Source organism: Phaenicophaeus curvirostris, chromosome 14 (assembly GCF_032191515.1).
Source record: "Phaenicophaeus curvirostris isolate KB17595 chromosome 14, BPBGC_Pcur_1.0, whole genome shotgun sequence".
Taxonomy (NCBI): domain Eukaryota; kingdom Metazoa; phylum Chordata; class Aves; order Cuculiformes; family Cuculidae; genus Phaenicophaeus; species Phaenicophaeus curvirostris.
The window spans coordinates 5,279,028-5,298,210 of NC_091405.1; the positions used below are offsets into that span (position 1 = coordinate 5,279,028).

The 19,183-nt window shown below is 41.2% G+C and overlaps 1 protein-coding gene across 2 annotated transcripts in view; it reads left to right on the forward strand.

Annotated features, from left to right (window-relative positions):
* The first annotated feature begins 4,759 nt into the window (after positions 1-4,759).
* Positions 4,760-19,183, forward strand: part of CDH5 (cadherin 5) — a 28,378-nt gene continuing 13,954 nt past the window's right edge. The window contains exon 1 of one of the 2 annotated variants that reach the window (XM_069868790.1): positions 4,760-4,982. The gene's annotated coding sequence lies outside the window, so the exon portion shown is untranslated. The remainder of the gene's footprint in view (positions 4,983-19,183) is intronic. The other variant, XM_069868792.1, reaches the window with a different exon arrangement.

A 19,183-nucleotide genomic window follows, 5' to 3' on the forward strand; every position in this document is an offset into this window, starting at 1 on the left:
ACTTCTGCGTCACCTACTGTAAACTCCGGTTCTGCTTTTTTTTTTAAATTAATGCCACAGACACGAAGACTGTTTGCCCTGCAAACTTTACCAAAAATTAAGTTATCCCTCTCACTTCAGACCTGGCACAGAGAGAGCTTCCCATCTACATTACCAGTCAGAGGCAAAATGTGGATTGCTTCTACAAACTATCAGCACTGTTAATGAATGAAAAGTAATGATTTTCATCATTTTTATTGAAGTGGAGAAGAAGAGATTGTGTTGTTTGGGGTTTCTATTTTAAGGGACATTTCTATTAAAGCAGATATGCTTATTAAAATCCCTGTGGTTTGTGTTTTCAATGAGCGAATCAAAGGGATTCCTGATTCCTTTCCTTGAGTTCAATGCTGAGGCCGTTTCATCTTACAGCTCCTGCTCAGAGTGCTACCAAGTGTTCTAGTACAATATGGGTACATTAGCCACCATCTATTTTTTCCTGTCATTTCTGAATAAGGAAATGAGATCATTTGGGATCATTCCCTGCTGAATATTTTAGACACAAATCCTGCAGTCATTAGTCTTTATGCAGCCAGAAGTCTCATACAGGACAGATTTGCCTGATTAAGGAGCATAGGATTTAACCTTCCATGAGAGATCCAGTTTAATGAAATGCATATGGAACAGCCACCCCGGTACTCCGGAAAACATTTCAGCAAAATGTGACTGCATGTCCCTAGCAAACAACGAATTCCACCAGCTTTAGCTAAAATTCCTCAGCAGTTTTTTAAATACATCTTATATTAAAAAAAAATCAGATCTACATTGTTTTGTTTAACAAACCTGACAAAAGGAAGCTGAGTCAGACTCGCTCCAGGATACACACCTCAATCTGTGACAAAAAGGAAAATGCTTCCCAAGTGGAAATGACTAAGAGCACTGCACTGCCCTGATTAAAAGTCCCAGAAATAACAACACACCGTTCTGCAGAGATTATGTTTTCCACATGAAGCAGTAATTGTTATTTTTCAAACTTTAACTAAGGTTTCTTCCAGAGAGGCTTCAGGTAACAGTCAGACACAATTGCACACGTAAAATGGGAGGGATTTTACAATGATTCAAAATTAGCATTTTAGGTTTATTTTTATAACTGAAGAAAGCTTAGGCTCTCCCCTACTATAATTCTTAGCTGATCATAAAGATACTGACACAAGTATTGCTGCTGTGACTGAATTTCAAATTTCAGCAGATCGTCACTTGCCCAGTGCCTGTAACAGGCTGGTTCCAGCAGGACAAACTACTAGGTGTAACCTTTACAAGCTCTTACAAAAGCGCTCCTGAGCTGGAGTGCCGAGCGTAAAGCCCTTCACCAGTGAGAGTTGAATATTAGGATGATTGGTTTTGAGAAATTAAAATATCATTAGTTGCAGCTTGTCAAGAGCTGTCTTTTTTTGACAACGGCGCTTGTTTCAAAGGGCTGATTTATCACATGAATTTCACCATAACTGGAATTACTTGCAAAGAAAGAAGAAATCTGTGTTCACTTACTGAAAGGGAAGTGCTGGTTTATCAACTTTGCTGGAGTTTGTGCTGATTAGGAAAGCCAGGACCTTATTCCTACCACGCTGGTTTCCACGAATTCTCTGAGAACTTCACAAACCGCTGATCAGGCAGGACAGTGAACAAGCACTGCAGTGAAAAACTGAAAGAAGACAGAGCCAAAAGCTGCCTTCCTAAATCAGCCTGCTTTGCTGGCTACGCAGAAAGTGGTGGAATTGGAGTTTCAGACCACCCGACCCATCTCCTCAGCAACAGATAATTTGCAGTTCTGAAGGGGGATGCAAGCTTGAATCTCACATTTATTCTGTGCAGTTACCAATTCCACTGTCTTACCCCAACCCACTCACAGGTACCTGTGGTTAGTGAGAGCGGTCACATTGAACAGGTTTAGCATAGCAAATGAGCGCTGTTTCTGCCCATTAGAATACATTATTCCTTCCAGCAATAGCAAATTACAGTTATTACTTTAGATTCCCAGAAACATTAAATTCAAACTACATACAAGCACCTTCAAAGGAAAGTTGAGTTTTACCCCCTTTATCCATGAAAGGAAAAACTACATTAAACTTCACTAGCATAAGTAGCCTGGAGGATTGCTCAGACACCAGCATTTAAACAACACAGGCTGCCATTATAAAGTTGCATAGGAAGAGATGCTGATCTGCACCAGACACACCTAACCCAGGTGCCATAAAGTAAAAAAACAGCAGCTAATGAACTCCTGTGGGAATCCCTTGGGGAAAAAAAGCAAATGATCCAGCAGGGACAGAGAACTTGTACAGCAGTGCTGAACAGATCAGTGAAAAAAGCCTGGCATCATTTGGAAAAAGGAACGGCAGACAAACACTGTGAAATGCCAAGTAAATAACTATTGCACCTTTTGCTGGTGTCACCAGCTCCATCCATGAGTCACAGAGTAGTGGAAAGTTATTAGATGTAAGGATTCTATTAATTTTTTACCTATTCCTTTCACGTCCAGAAATCTGAGTATTCAATAAGGCTTCATACAAATGAGGCACCTAAAAAGTAAGTATAGCCACTGGTGCTGTCTGATCATGCACAGGATGCTTCTCATTAGCAAAATTTGGGGTGAATTAATAATATTTAGTTTAAAACATTACCACTTTGCTGCAAAAGACACCAGTCACCATAGAATTTTTCCAAAGTCTTATGATTTGTCCCTAATGATAAAGAAGAATGATAAAGAATGATAAAGAAGACTGAAAGTGTCAGATCTACAGGAAAACCTGCTTGCTAGCATTTTGAGTCAGCACCTTTGAAAATGTGATGAAATCCACTGCCGATGCAGCACAGCAGCGCAAATGTCTGGGATCAGCCAGAGGGTGTGGGGTGGTCTGAACCATTTGAAACTTTGGTGCCTGTTGCAGAGGGCTGCAAAGAGAGATTCTTCATTCGGTAAAATCTCAATAGCCAGAAAGGAGACTTAAAGAATCAGTTCAGCAGAGATTAAATCTATAAAGCATCACACAGAAGGTTTTGAGATATTCTATCAGGCTTCTAAAATTTAAATGAAAGGATCTTCTTCAAAGCTTATAAATGGGTTTTGGTTATTCTATTGAGCTCTGAAGCAGAGCACACCGGAAACTTTTTCACTTCTTTCCTTGAACTTTTCAGCAGAGATAAAACAATTCAGCTAATACAAAGCTTGTTTAGCAGGCATCAAAACAGACCTTGACAATCTAAGCCTGTTGCCTCAGGACACATATAGAGAAGCTGGGGCAGGGGGGGGTCTCTTTTCCTTTCCTGAGCAGTGGACGTGAAGGGCTCCCTTATTCTCATCCTTTGTTTAGATTAGCTAAATAGGATGCTTACTCCCAAGTCCAGAGATATGAACATCAAAGGCTATGCAACGGCTGTAAATACAGTTGAAGTCATTTGCAAAAGTAAATCATATCAGGGACCGTTGTCTGCTGTGGGCACCAGATTATCACCAAGCTGTATCCTGACCAGATAACTGCAGTTCCCTGGAAAACTCCTATCAAGATCTTCCCTGCTCTTCTCTCAGCAATGACACAGGAGCAGCTTCTTCTCTTGTAAGGAAACTTGACTTTAGTTGGTCTCCCCACATAAGACTCAGAAAAATGTCTCCTCATTAGTTGCTTTTATAAAGCAGTTTATCTCTGCTGCTGTATCAAAATGTGAAACCATCTAACCAGCATCAGCCTTCCAGTAACCCAGGAAACCAGTGACATCCCCTGTGTCAGACTGTGATGACAAATAGGGGCGAGAGAGTGTTTAACTGTGGAATCTTATTAACATTATTATTTAAAGTCCTACGTAAGATCATTGAGCATTTGCCTACATTCGTTTAAACTGGCACAAAAAAGGTGAGTTTTGAGTTGCCTCACACTTCTCAGATTTTCTTCTGCATTATTTACCAGGAACACTCCTTTTCCATTTGTGCTGTACAACGCATGACACACCTTTGCGTTCCATTCCAGCACGCAGACAAGGCTCAGAAAAGGCCCAGCGGCACTGAAGGATGCAGCACTGCCCCACAGCAGGATTCAGATCCTCAGGCAGGGCTGTGGAAAAGCCCACGGACTCATCCGGTTGAGCACACTGAACAATATCCTGAATTGAGTGTTTGGTGGACAACAGCCTTACAAACACTGAAGCCCACAGGCTGCCACTGCCCAGCAAGTCAGCCTCAGGAACGTAACTGCAACGCTGAATCTTGCCTTTCTGTCTGCCCTGAGGAGTCTTGAGACGTAAGACAAACCATAATCAAGATTTTACAAGCCTATTCTCCCTCTGGAAGGCCCACCTACATTGCCTTAATTCTGGGGTCATAATTTTATCTGTTACATTCCATATTTACACCCAGCACTGACAGAGCTTTACAGGAACCCGGCCTCATTCATGTGAGGGGTCTGGCTTCTTTGCTTGCAGGCATAAAAATCCTTATAGGTAGAACATCTCCAAACTGCTTTGAAAATCCTGTTTGTGCAAAATGGGCATAGTCTGTGATGATCAAAAATCAGACACTATTCAAAGTGGCTTTCAGATGTTTGCTAACTCCTAAAGCTCTTTATGAACCGATACTAAATAGAATACCAATTTTTGTGTTTCTCTCAGAGCCAATTTCCTTTTATTCAGCTCCCTCATTAGAGGCAGCAACAAATAAGTAGGTATAGCAATAAAAGGCTAAGTTTATCTGTTTCCTCCACTCCCTTTTCTCACTGTATTACTAAAACTTGGAACAATAGCAGGATGCCGTGATGCAGGATGGGAAAAGGATGACTCCCAGCTGGAAAACCTTGGAGACTGGAGAGCTGAACACTCCCAGTATTGCTTAATGAAAAGAGAAGTGGATTTTTCTATTTTATCTTCATTTTCTGTATGCTGCTTAACATTTTGGGATACCGCTGCTTATAGTCTGCCTGATTTGGGAACAAACTGAAGCTCCACCAACTCTGACTCAGGTAAGAGATAAACAGTATTTGCTGTCCTTCAGCTTGGATGTTCATTTCAGAAGTTTCTTGCCTCCACCGTATAACTCTTCTAATGTTTTAAATAATTTAAGAAATGCCAGCAAACAGCCTACGAATTTTATACATATCCACAGAATCTTTTGGGCCTAACCCTGATGGCAGTTAACCAAATTAAATGCAGACAAAAGCAGAGCTGTTTAGAGTTGACACTGGAAGAGGAAAAACTCCAGCTTTCTTGGGCTATAACACAACATTTCCAGATTGTTTAAAAGAAGAGACACTTCATGCTTTTTTGGTAGCCCTTTTTCGTTATATTTAGATTGTGTTGCCGCTTCTCATTCATAATGGAAAAGGGACAGAAATGATGCTGTAAATTGCACCTGTAAACCCTTTCAGAAAGGATTTTGCTTGCTGTGTGAACAGTTATAGGCTCAGTTCTGTTTTGTGTGAGCAGGTGTATGCTGTGCTAGGACTTAATGCAATCTGTTTCATCAAAGTGGGGGGTGACTCAGTATTTGTCTTTAAGGTGCTTCATTGTGGCCAATGCCCAGCAGAGGAGAAAGCCACCATGTACAGTACCCAGCACTGGCACATCGGTCCTGCTAAGAGATTTGTTTAGAGCTTAGAGGGGAGTTTGAATAAACACATCGGTGACTTGGTCTCCTAAATCTCAAGTTTGAAGTGGCCCAGGTACTTTAGCACCCTAACTCTGCCCTAACAGATCTCACAGCCCTGGTTCTAAAAGACCAGCAATTTTTATTTTAGAAGCTTCTTGATCTCAGTGGTCCAAAAAGAATCACTTTTTTCTGATGAGGTATTTTATGAGCAGTGGCTTGATACAAAAAGTTGGTTGAAAAGTCTTTTATCTTATCCTAAAGATAGTGTAGCAAGCGCCTGAGCTAGCAAGTTTGCTGTATAGTTGCAGAAACAAAGCATTTATGCACAAGAGATGAACCGATATTGCTTTTTCTGTAAGAACTCTATTCTGCTATAGCAGGACTGTCAGTGTGCACAGCACCTCACTGTGCTGGTTGTCACACTGTAATAAAGATAAAGGAAATGCAAGAAAAAACATATGGAAGAAGATGAATTTCTGTGAGAAATTCTGTTCTGTTCTTAACTACTGAAAACATTAAAAATTGGTTGCTACCGCAGTTAACAAAGATATAGTTAATCAATGTGTTCCTGCCTCCACTGATTATAAATCGTCATATCAGCATTTGTAAAAGCAAATAGTATTACAGATGTTCATGTAGGAAAAATATTACACAAAAGCAAGGATACTCCAATGATTTACAAAAGCTTCTTGTCTTAGGTTAATGTGCGCCTTGTGACACCCCCTAATACACCAAAACCAAATCACAGGCATGCTGACTTGCAATTTATCTGCCACATCTCCAGGAGTTACTTTTTATCCTTAAATAAAGTGGGGCCAACAGGAAAAAGACACAGGATTAATTTCACGTATGAAAGCTTTAGAATGGTACAGGATACTATGGAGAAGAATGTGAAGCTACAAACAATAACACAAATAAATTTGAAAGCAAAAGATAAACTCAATTAAGAAATCATTCCTGCTTTATCCACAAACCTAGGCTTTATTTTTTGGAGTGCTACAGCTGCACTGCATTGCAAGAAGCATTTCCCAAAGCTTTGCTCTTTAACATAAGATCATAAAACTGTTCCTTAAACATTTTAAAACAAATACTAACACTGAAATTATGCCATGGAGCAGTTCCATGTCACTCAGCAGTCAGCAGAGTGCTGGAGGCAGGGATCAGTGTTGAAGAGGCAGCAGAAAGTTCCACCCAAACAGTTAAACCAGCTTGTTGCCAGGTTTGCTTCACATCCTGTGAAGTGAAAAAGAACCAAAAACAGGATACAGGTAAAAATCACTGGGGATGGTTTAGAAGCTCCTCTGATTTATAGCACTTATGGAACAAAGGACTTCGCTGTGCATTCATAAATCAATTACTTCAATTAATATTTCCTATGAAAAATAGGAAGCTTTGTAAAAATTCTTTTTTCTTGTCAGGGTACATGGCTACAGAACTACAGGCTTAAATCAGGCCAGCTAAGATTCTGTATTTGCTGCAAAAGCAAAGGTTCACAGAACTGATTATTTCTAGCAACTGAGCTTTCCATAAGGAATCTTCATGGTTATTTGTGTTATGTGTTCATCATTCTGGTTTTTGCTCAGGTTCTACAAGTTTAACTCAGAGGTTCAAATCTTAGTTTCAAGAAGAAAACAAAGGGTTCTCTGTCTTTGTAAAAAATTTGTTGGCCATGAAAATATTTTGGTGTGTTTTTTTAGAAAACAAACATCCTTCCCTTTGTTACCCTTGTGGGATTACACATCAAAACCCCCTCAAAGTTTAGACCTGAGGTGTGTGATTTCCCTTCTGCCCTAGAACATCGCAGTGACTGTCAGTGTGAACTCGAGATTTACTAGGACAGAGGGGTGCCCAGATCACAGCATTCTTTCCGAGAGCTGATCAGAATTCAGACTAGGAGAACAGACCAGAGCTGGATACTAGTTTGCTTGATCCATCTCTGGGCTGTGTACCCTGCTCTGTTCGGAGAGCCTATGCAGCTACATTTCCACAGCAAACCCAGAAAGCAGAGGACACCCTGGCGAAAGAGGCATGAGCAAGAACCATTGTTTTTGCTGTCAAGAACCTTGCAGACATCCTGCTCCAGGGTCTGTCCTTGACCCAAGTACAGAGCAAACCAGGAATCCCACCAGCAGGACTAATGCTGAGAATAACAAGTGCAAAATGAATTCACGTCACTCACCAAAATATGTGCTACCTCCCTCCTAAACTCTGTAATGAGTTTGATCTTGAAATACAAAAACAATAAAGAATTATGCCTGTTCACAGTTCTTCAGAGCAAGAAACGAGCCCTTTCAGCCAGTGAGACCCTGAACTTCACCCACGTTGATGGGAATTTCCAATTTGCCACTATGCAGGGCCCATGAAAGGGCCCAGAACTTATAGTGAAAAATTACTGATACATTAGAGAAAAGGCAAGCATGGTCACCTGGGATGCACTACAGAGACTTTACGGGGACCCTTCCAAAAGACCAGTGGAAAGGAAAGAGCATTCTCCTGCATTAACATTGCTATCTGAACTTGCAAGGAGTTAGAGAGCATCACCAGAGTTAGAGGTAGACCAAAAGCAGAGATGTTTTAAATCCTTCATTTTTCAAAATTCAAAGAGATCAGTTTTATCATCCCAGTCTGGTTGTCATCAAAACCCTACTGTTCCTGTGGGATTTAACCACCATCCTCCATCAAAACTTTAGAAGAGAGTTCCCTGTCTTTATGATGCATTCTTTTAAACAGCCAGCTCTCACTCTTCACAAACTAGCAGTAGCCTATCCGGCTCTACCCCCACTGAAATCATCTAGTGCATCCTCCTCTTTCCCCAGGCTCACTAGCTACATCTGGAATGGTTCTCCTGACACCTGGCAAAGCTCAGAGGGCACAAGGTGGGTTATCTGCATCACACACAGGCTCTTGTCCTTATTGTATATGACAGCCTAAAGGGAAATTCCACTTCCACAGCGTGTCTGGAGGATACAGTTGAATTCCTTCTCCTGCCTTTGTCCACATATCTAAGCAATGGTTTGGTAGGATCTGCCTTCCTTTTCCCCTTCCTTTTATGATGCTATCTGCTATGCATTTATGCTCTGGAAATCAAGTCTACCTTACAACACACCACGTGAGGAGACTAAGGGCCTGGTGCTGCTCTCATGGAAATGATCGGAAATCCTGCCATTGATGGGAATTGTTCCTATGACAGGTTCAGCTTCATCAGCAGAATCTCCACTGGCACAGAGTTTCAGGTTAGCTTCTCCATTCTTTTTGTAGGATACTCCCCACACCCTCTCCAGTTCTAGACCTGAATTCTTATTATCTTACTGGCTTTTCCTGCCATTAGCCTTCAGGTATGTATGATCTGTCTCCAAGATCAACAAGGTTGCATGGGCAGCCTGATCCAGTGGAAGCTTTTTCTGCCCATGGCAGGTGGGGTGGTACTGGATGGGCTTTAAGGTCCTTTCCCACATGAACCACTCCAGGAGGACCTGTTTACCTGTGTTAGGGTTAGGCCAACTGATCAATACTGCTGCTAAGGTACAAGACTTTTCACCACCTCAACTATGAATTCAAAACTGCAACAAAATAGTCTTAATTGTCTATTTGCTCCATACTGTTAATGCTAGCAGGGGTTAGATTGTCATTAAAACATAAACACATATTGTTATGCTATGGACATTTTAGTATCATCCAAATTACCACTGCACTCCACCTAAAACACATATCCAGCAAAGAAATTAAGAAGAAGCAAGGGCACAAAGCAGAGAGCACAAAAAGCAGGAATGCTTTTTGTGCTCTCTGCTTTGTGCCCTTGCTTCTTAATTTCTTAATATTGTCGTTATAAAATGAACTCATCACAAAAAGCAGGAATGCTTTTTGTGATGAGTTCATTTTATAATGACAATAACGTGGCCTTGACAGAGACAAAGCTATTGCAGCCCTCTGCCATCAGCAGCACTGTACAACAAACACATTTGCTTTGCACACCGGCTTTGCCAGCAGCAGCCTCGGTGAAAGTTTAGGATTAGAACAGATACTGAATCTTCCAGTAGCTGCACTAGGAGATGACTTAAGTTTCAAACAGGAAGAAAGGGGCACATTTCTCTTTGGAAGACATTGCCTCGTTTCCCTGCTGTGAAATGGTGAGCTGTATTACCTGCCTTATATGGACTGATCTTTGCTTCTTTTAATGAAGGGAACGGCTTCATTCATACAAGAAAGGGGTTTTCAGTGGCTGTGATTAAATATGAGTTGTGGGAGAAATAAGCATTCCACTTACACAGCCACTAACTAAGGAGAAAAAAAATCCCATCTCGGCTTAAGAAAGACCTCCAGCTGTGTTTCAGCTTCAGGCAGCAAACCCAGAAGTGCAGCACCGCTGTGACTAAGAACTTGCCAAGCAGTCGGGCTACTTTCAAGCCACCAGCTCCCAGGGGGATGCTGCCTGCTCCCCAGTGCTCACCATGCTGAGCCCAGCAGGGCACCAGCCGCAGCCGTCAGCCTCGGTCCTCAGAAGGCCTCTGAGCAGAAATGTAGCCAGCTGGAAGCCCCTAGCTCTCACTTTTATCGCTTTCACAAAGACTTCTCACCAGATGATGTAAACAAAAGCAGGGCCTGCCTTGAGACACAGTCACTCCTGCAGCCGTGTCCCCATCAGGTTCACTCCTGCAGCCACATCTTGCATGTTGAATGAGCACCTACTACGGCCGCAGTCTGTTTCACAAAGCAAACTCTCCTCGGGTGCAGGTTACCCGTTGCCTCTGGACTGGGGCTATAAATTCATCAGACTAATGACCTGTAAAGCCAGCACATAGATATTGGAGCAAAACACAACACAACACTGTATTAAATCACAGTCACTCCCACATGGAAACAAATCCATACAGAAGAAAAGTCCAGCTCCAAAAAAGTCACAACACCTACAACAGCTTTCCTCATCTTTTTAAACTCCCCTGTGTCCGTGGCCTGAATTTTCATGCCTTCCAGCCTCTCTTTATCAGCACCATAAGCTGGAAATTTGCTACTCTAGCTTTATTTTGATTTGCAGATGAGATTTTCCAGAGAAGAGTGAAGCCGTAAGTAAAAATATTGAAAGGCCCATTGTAAATTTGTAAGAGCAGCAATAATATCATTTGCATCATCTCACAACACATGGAGACTGTAACAATGAAAATGTTCCAGGAAAAGACTGTAACTATCGGGGTGGGCAGAAAAGGTCTTGAAGTTAATTAAGCCTGGTCTGGCAGTCTAGTTGAATAAGGGCAGGAAACAGAGAAGAATGAACTGACATTTGAATCAGACATTTCAAAAAGGGAGAAAAATACTGAATACTAATTACCAAACAAAATACATGCAGGCACACCCTGTTTTTGTAACTTCTTGCCCAGCCAGAAAACAAGAGATTTATGCATATGGACATGCTTGCTTTATCTGCCACAACATTAATTTTCAGAGGAAATACTGATGAGTTCAGTTACCCAGTAGAATAAACTGGACAAAGGAATTGAACACACAGCCAGCTAAACATGGTTTCTTTGCTTCAGATTATTGTTAGTGTAATAAATATCAGTTACTGTGACCTGTGAATGGTGCTTGTGTTTGAGACAGATACTTTTGCTTTAGAGCTTTTGTTGAAGGAAAATGCCAAAGAAAATATCTTATCTGCTGTAAACACAGCTACATTGTACTTTTAAAAAAAATCATATTTATGGCATGCAGTTCCTCAATGGATGGGGATTCTTCCTTATTCAAAGCTATTCAGTCAGACCTCTGCGCTAGGAAGCCTCTCTGACATTGAGGCTTTCTCTGGAAACAAAGGGGAAGTGAAAAAGACTCTATACATTATTCTTGTAGTGTACCTAGTGCTGTTTCAGCTTGGCCATACTCATAGACATTCAGTGGCAGCTTCAGCTGATCACTGCGTACAGCAGAACTAACCAGTACCAAAACAGACCTTTGGAAAAGTGCACACAATGCATCATAGGAAACAAAGTTTCTGGGAAGAGACGCTTGAGAAATCTTTCTAGTGATGACAAACACCTACAGTACACCCAAACTGTTCCACTTCTGTGCTGTAATGAGCCAAATAATTTTTTGGAGAATTCCCTTGTCCCCTTCTCACCCAAACGCCTGCTCCCCAAAAAATCAAACATCGTTTGAGTGCATGACGCGCTGGGGATGAGGGAGGCTCAGTGCCAGGGCATGTGCACCTCTGTCTTTCCCACCAGAACCACCACATTTTGGGCTAACCAAAAGGAAAATGGGTCCAAGCAAGCAAGGAAGAAGCTGGATCTACAGCTGTGTGAATATGCCACTGAGACTGACAGAGCCCCAGTCATTCTCCAGGCAATGAGTCCACATGGCTGCAAGATCATCCCTGACACCACTTTTTGGAATCAAAGAAGAGAACAAGTTCTTTGCCTGTCTGTAACACCGGCGCTTCATCGCTATCTTCAGCATCTGTCTACCAAAAATTAAGCTGGATGAGAGATATTATCCTTTTAGCTTTATATTTTGGACAAAAAAAGTCAGAGGATGAAATGTTTGCAGTTCCAAATTATGCACGCATGGTTTATCCCACCCGACTCACCAGCTCATTTCAGAACAGAAGGGCTATGTTCAACGCAAAGTAAATCCCCCAAAATAGCTCAGATTTCAACATTTGGCAACTGTCATCAAAAGACATGTGGCCAAGAACAAATTTTCTGTCATTTAATTGTTAGTTTCACCAAAAAAAAATAAATCACAAAGCAAACAGATCTCATTAGTCACGGGTCCTACAAGCTTCCTGACCTTAATAAACAGAATGCATGCAATCAACACAGCACAGAATCCATATGACACAAAGATGATAAGGTGATAACATCCTGTACCAACATGTTAACTCCACTTGTGGGTTTGAGCATACTCACTGAACACCAGAATATTCCTGCTTCTTAGGAGTCATTCAGCTCTCATATACATGTTACCAAAGCTCAGAAGTTGTGAAGAGCTATAGCAGAGTAGCTTATCTCCTTAAACTCAATGCCGTCTATGCTGTCAACAACTAAGAGAAAGCCAAAATCTTCTGTTTATCATAATCTATCTGTTTGTTATGAAACAGTATCACAATTTGTCTTAATAATTTAATCACAAATGAGCTTCAAAATATTTTAGAGGCTGGGTTTGTACTGGGCACTGTGCTAAAGCACATTTTATTCCTTTTTATACTTTGTACTAACCTATTTGTATGTGAAGCAAAAGGCTTTATGCATGGAGAGACTGGACAACACCACTTGTTTCTTCTTTAAAGCATTTAAATCCATTTTGGGGTCCCTTCAGGGAAAGTTTCTGTATTAAAGCATTATATGCCTAGAGTAGCGTGGCCAGAATAAGAACTCTTTAGCAGCATCAGAACAGATATATTTCAGTGCTTCATGTACTGTATCTGTTCAGTTTCAAATTGGCTATCATCAGCTCTCAAGTATCCCTACAGCCTCTGTGATCACAAATAACATCATCATGAAAAACGAGTAAAGGCATAGACTCTGCATGCTGAGAGTGCAAAATGAGGAAGGTTCTTAAAACTCACCTAATGATTGTGTGTGGCTCTAATAGACCTTCAAACATATTTCTCTCTGAGGCGAGGCAGAAGGTCAGCAGTTTTACTAACGCTGGTGGATTACTTGCAAGACATACCAGGATGCTCACATGAAAGGAAAACAGTCATCCATTAAAACAAAAATTACAGTGCATAACTGATCAGAAGAGAAGGAACTACTCGATGCTCTCACCACCCATAATGCAAATATTGTTTTACCTTCATCATATATGTCATCTTCAACACAGCAAACAACCCTCTCTTAAACAGCGCACTGTTATTTCAACAACAGAAGTGATCCAAGAATCATTGATCGATCTGGTCCAAAAATAATGCTGTCTTAAAATCCATGGAGAGACCAGCCCAGTAACTAAATTATATACTTAATTTGCTTCTCAATTATCAGATTTGCAAGTAAGAAACTCGGATAAAAAACAGGTTACTATAGACCGATAGAAAAATGATTTCATTAAAGATTAGACCAGGAATCACAGTTTGTGCACAATGAAACACAGTCCCTCTTGGTCGGATACTTGATCTATGTAAGATTTTTGACATACAGCATAACCTTCCTCCCGGTCTTCTCTCCAGCCTACGTGGAAGTTGCCTATTGTTATGGATACTATACAGCTACAGAGAAACACAGGCACGTGTTTTATTAGATTGTGTATGGGATACATTTCCACCAACAAAAAAAATCTCCTCAGCTATATTGATGTACGGCACTGCAGCATCAACGCCAAGGACTGAACGGCACCAAATGCAGGCAGAAGGGCTCTCACAACCCTGAGCAACATGGGAGGCTTTTTAAAGCAAGGAGTTTAGTTAAGATATTACTGAAGTGGCCATTCATTCAAAGGTTCCATTGCAAGCATAAAATGTCATTTTACAATCAGTTTTCAGGCAGGCATTGGCACTCCAGATTGTTTAGTCATCAAAGTGGCTATTTACTCAAAGGTACTACCATGCGTATAAAAAGTCATTTTACGATCAGTTTTCAGGTAGGCATTTGCACTCTGGACTGTCTAGTCATCAGTGGAAACCACTTCTCAGATGTATAAAATTGACATAAGGGCAATCAAAAACACAATACCGGGTAGTCAGGCACTAGAGCCATTTAAATAAGCTCAATAACCTGGAAACCAAAATGCAGCAGAGTGTTCTCAGGGAAAGGCCTATTTTCAAGTGAATCATTGTGTGCTGCTGAGGACATGTGACAAGACAGCTTTAGCAAGAAATCAGAGAAATGCTGAGTAACCACCTGAAACAAATTCTATTTGAAAATGCAACCAACAAATGACTGCTCCAAGTCTGATGTTGCACAATTTACTTATGCTTTTTTTAAAAGTGATGTTACTAAAGTTTGAAGCCCTATCCTAGTTCCCATTCTCACTGCACTCGCTCTGTGCCCTCAGCTCTTCTCGCACTGTAAACCTGCAGGAGCAGAGGAGGATCGCGTTTGTGCAACTCAAAAGCCAAGCAGAAAGCGGAGTGCAGGTAACAATTCTCTGTGTGACTCCTTTGCTGCCACATTTCTCTGCATTCGTTAGAAGCTGCTCAGAGCAATGCTGTTTAATTATGAGATGAAGAAACAGGGAGAACAAAATCTGAAGCTGTTGTTACTCCTGACCCTGGTCCAGCAGCAGGAGATGGCAAACACGTTGAAGCCTTTGGTGCTTCAAATGTACCTTGTGATAGGTATGCTGCTTTTGATGTAGCTCAGCACTTTCCACAGGGAAATGAGGTATCATCAATTCATGCTTGCACCACCATTTAAGGTACCTGCAAGGTAGCATTGAGTATTGCTAGGACTATATTTGTCTTATCATGTTCTGCCTGCTTACCAGACATGCTCCCTCTGCAGAGCAAGCCAAGCGCGTGTTAACTGTAGGCAATGCAAAGAGAAAGAGAATTTATCCCCCTCCTGTGCCTGGCATGTTAATTTTCTATTGCTTACTACATTCACACATTTACTTTTGGTCTTAAACATCATACAGATGAGAAATTAAAGTTATAAACAGACTCTGTACATCAGGATTGTTCAGGGTAATTCTCTTACTTGTCGCTAGGTCAGATTATGCTTTATCACAGCTTCACTGGGCATAGTAATTTTGGCCATGTTTAGTGCATGTATCAAAGTAAATTTTTTGTGTCTGAACAAAACCCTAACTTCCTGGAGCTCCTTTCAGTACCGAACAGAAAAATTTCTAGTACTGTGGAATGGAATAGGTTATGCCCCCTGATTTATGCTGATATGCTGATTTATCAGTCATTTTTGTTAAAATTTTCTCTTTTGATGAAACTCTCATTTTCATATAGGATTTTTCATTTTCATTTACATCGTTCAGATTCCAACCAATATCCTGTAAGCAAAAACAATCATCAAGTTTCCACCTCAGTCATCAATAATCATTTCATTTCCACCTTTTCTGGTAACCAGGAATGCAAATTATTGGAACAATACTGGAAAAAAACTTTTATTTCTTCTCTGGTGTATGATAGTCACCTAAAGCAAATTTCTCTCTTAGGATGTTCCTTATCACTATTTCTAGTACTATTTCTGCTTTTCAGATCCTCAAAGGCAAAAATTCTTTAAGATTAGTATAAGATTTTGGTCCATCAACCAGAAAAATATAAAGCATTTTAGCTACAATTGTTTGCTCACTAACTACTCTCCATACAGAAACGTGGTTCAACTTCTACTTGACGTGTAAGCATAGAACAAACGTCTTTGCTAACTAAGTTAACCTCACATAACCACCAATATACATTTTTAGAGTGAGGAATAAACCAGATAAGAAGCAAATAACAGGAAAGAAAACACAAATGTTCATAAGAATATTTCATTGAGTTTTCATTACATGGACACCTTGTTTGTACTAGCTGCTCATTAAACTTACAGCTGATTACTTATTAAAACAACCTGTAAAATGCAAACTTTTAATGAGTGCAGTATTGTCTGTATCTCCACCTGACTTTTTTTTAATAATGACTCCCAATCTGCGAGCAGAAACTATACCGCATGAGTCATGTGTCCCATAAATCAGCTTGAATACCAGAATTTCTCAGTTAACTGTCTCTATTACCCTGCAGACCAAGAATTATATGCTAAAATAATTCAACACATAAAATGAATAATGTTGGTGGAAAACCCATCATTTGCTGAAAGAAATTTAAGAGCAAAGCAAGAAACTCAGCTATTTGAATAAACCATCCCCTTGCTAACTTCAAAGAACATTTATGGCCCCTGCTTCAGTTGTAAGAAGTCTGAATTATTGGTCTAACTAGTTAGAGACAGCGGGGTCACTGGAGACGGCACATTAAGGTAGATCAGCAGTGAGACCTCACGGCAGGATGCTGGGGAGAGACACAAGGGACAGAGCAGTCACAGCACATGCTGTGCTGTCCCCTCTCCGGAAGGCTACGGCCGCAGCGTCTGTGCTCAGAAGGGCGCATGTTGTTTCCTCTTCTCAGTCCTGGCTGCCACTGCAGAGATTAGAAGAAACGAAAAGCCAATCTCTACATGTCATCTGCCTGTCACCCCTCAGACATTTTCTTGCTTCTGACTCCATGGGAATGCTCAGGCATGGAAATACCTCTTCTGCTCCTACCTCTGGCATCTCAAATGAGATTTGCTGGAAAGGAAACCTATCATGCCCAAAAAAAGAGAAAGAGTTTAGTACAGCTTGTCAAGAGCTCACAACCATGGAATGCAGCCTTCACCCCAGGACAGTGCCCTTATCCAGTTACTGCTCGGCAGGGTCCTGCAACTGAAGTGTTTGCATGTGCTGCCAAAGAAGGGGATTCTTAAACATCATGACGGATTCAGCTACAGATTCAAAAGCAATAGACTTCCAGCTGCCAAGTGGAAAACCTGCCTGGTATCATAGAAGAAGCGTTCTCGGATCAGACTGTCCTGCAGAGCAAGGCACATCAAACGTCCCCAGGAAAGACAGCACACAAAGTGCTCGAGTGCGCAGTGTTTTACCACAAGGAGAAATTGTGGAAGATGTCAAACACAAAGCAGCAGTCATTTTTTTGTGAGAGGTTCTTATATCTCCATCCATGTTCGACAGCGCATACCAGGGAGCAGACCAAACTCCACTGAAGTGCTAGGAAAGAAACCATAAACTCACCAAGGAGGCTGAACAAGTATTAACGAAAGAATCCAGTAACGAGCAGTTAAAGGAAGTGAAGCCACCTTAAAAGAACACAATGATGGGCCGGCTGAGTGGAAGAGGCAGCTTAAGTTGCAGCTGAAATGTGCATATGTTTAAAAAGATGTTTTCTGCATTAATGGCCCAGTTTTCAAACAAGCCCTGAAGGCCACCAGCTGCATTTGCTGCATGGATCCTCTGGAATAATCAGGGTATTACCACAGCTCCTCTACAGATACCAGTACACTCATTATGAATTTCAGCCTTCAGTTTCCAATAAGCAGCACCCTTGTATGAGGATGCTAAAGGTCCCAGAGCTGCTGTTAGTAGGAGCCACTCTCAGCAACTGCTGGAGAAGTATCCCAAGGAGCCTGGCAGAGAGCATGGCAGGCTCTGAACTGAGCATCAATAAACAGAGAGGCAAATGCTAGGAAAATATCACTGGGAAGAAACAAAACTTCTCTTTACAAAGTAGATTTATACTGAAACCAATGTGCTTTAGCGGAGATTTCACTACCTAAGTTAGAAATGCTTTCTGCAAGTGTATTTGTAAATTTATTGCTTCCAGTGAAATGAATGGCAACTGCAGTGGACAATGTTGTCCCCAGTTTTCCCTATGAACTTCCCCACTACAGCAGTGCAGGTGACTTCCACTGTACCAGGAGCAATGATAAAAAATTTCTTTTTAAACTCCACAGTCTGCTCTTCTTTTTTCCAAAATTAGAGCCTACACTAGTTGACATTAACCAACTGGTTTCCTTTGGTTATCAAGTTTTGTAATTTTCTGAATAAAAGGCAGACTTAGGTGATCAAGACAGAACCACAGAATGGTTTCAGTTGGATGGGACCTTAAAGTCCATCCAGTCCCACCCCTGCCATGGGCAGGGACACCTCCCACTGCATCAAGTTGATCCAAGCCCCATCCAGCTTGGCCTTGAACACCTCCAGGGATGGGGCAGCCACAACTTCCCTGGCCAACCTGGGCCAGGGCCTCCTCACTTTCACAGCAGATAATTTCTTCCTAAGATCTCATCTCCATCTCTCCTCTTTCAGTGCAAAACCGTTCCCCCTCATCCTGTCCCTGAATTCCCTAACCATGAGCCCCTCCCAAGCTTTCCTGGAGCCCCTTTCAGCACTAGAAGCTGCTCTAAGGTCTCCCCAGAGCCTTCTCTTCTCACGGCTGAACAACCCCAACTCTCAGCCTGTCCTTGAATCAATGCCTTCTAGGTTCCAGTTGTAAAGTGTTCACGTACACAAATAGAACAAAGCAAAACAACCAAATCTCACTCATTTTTCTAAAAATATTCAGAGCCAAAGTAAATGCACAGAATACAAGAGCTAGCAAAATAAAAAAAGTTTTATATGAATCCAGAAAACCACATAAAACACAGCTTAGCCATTAAAATGCAACGTCAAAGACACCTTATCTGGTCATTTCCTACACAATCACAAAGGAGAAGGAATGTTCCTCAGCTTATGTGCAACACTGTACAGGAGAGGAAAATACAGAGAAGCAGAATTTCATGGTAAATAAGATCTTCTTCCTGACGATGCTGCTGCACCACAGGATAACACTGATTGCCTGGTTACCAAAGAGTAATTTTGGAAATGTCTCAGCACCTACATGCTGAAAATATTAATTTTCTCTCATATCAAGCAACCTGTGCAATGTCAACTTCTCAATCACAATTAACGGTTTTATTTTTGATGTGCAGGCTGACAGCTGCTAGAAGCTAATGGAAAGTAATTTGTGTGTAATTTAAAATCTGATTATTTGACTGTTAAAGTTCCCTGATAGTCCTTTACATTGGGAAGGGAGAATTTAGTAAGAAAATTAATCAGCTTTGCTACATT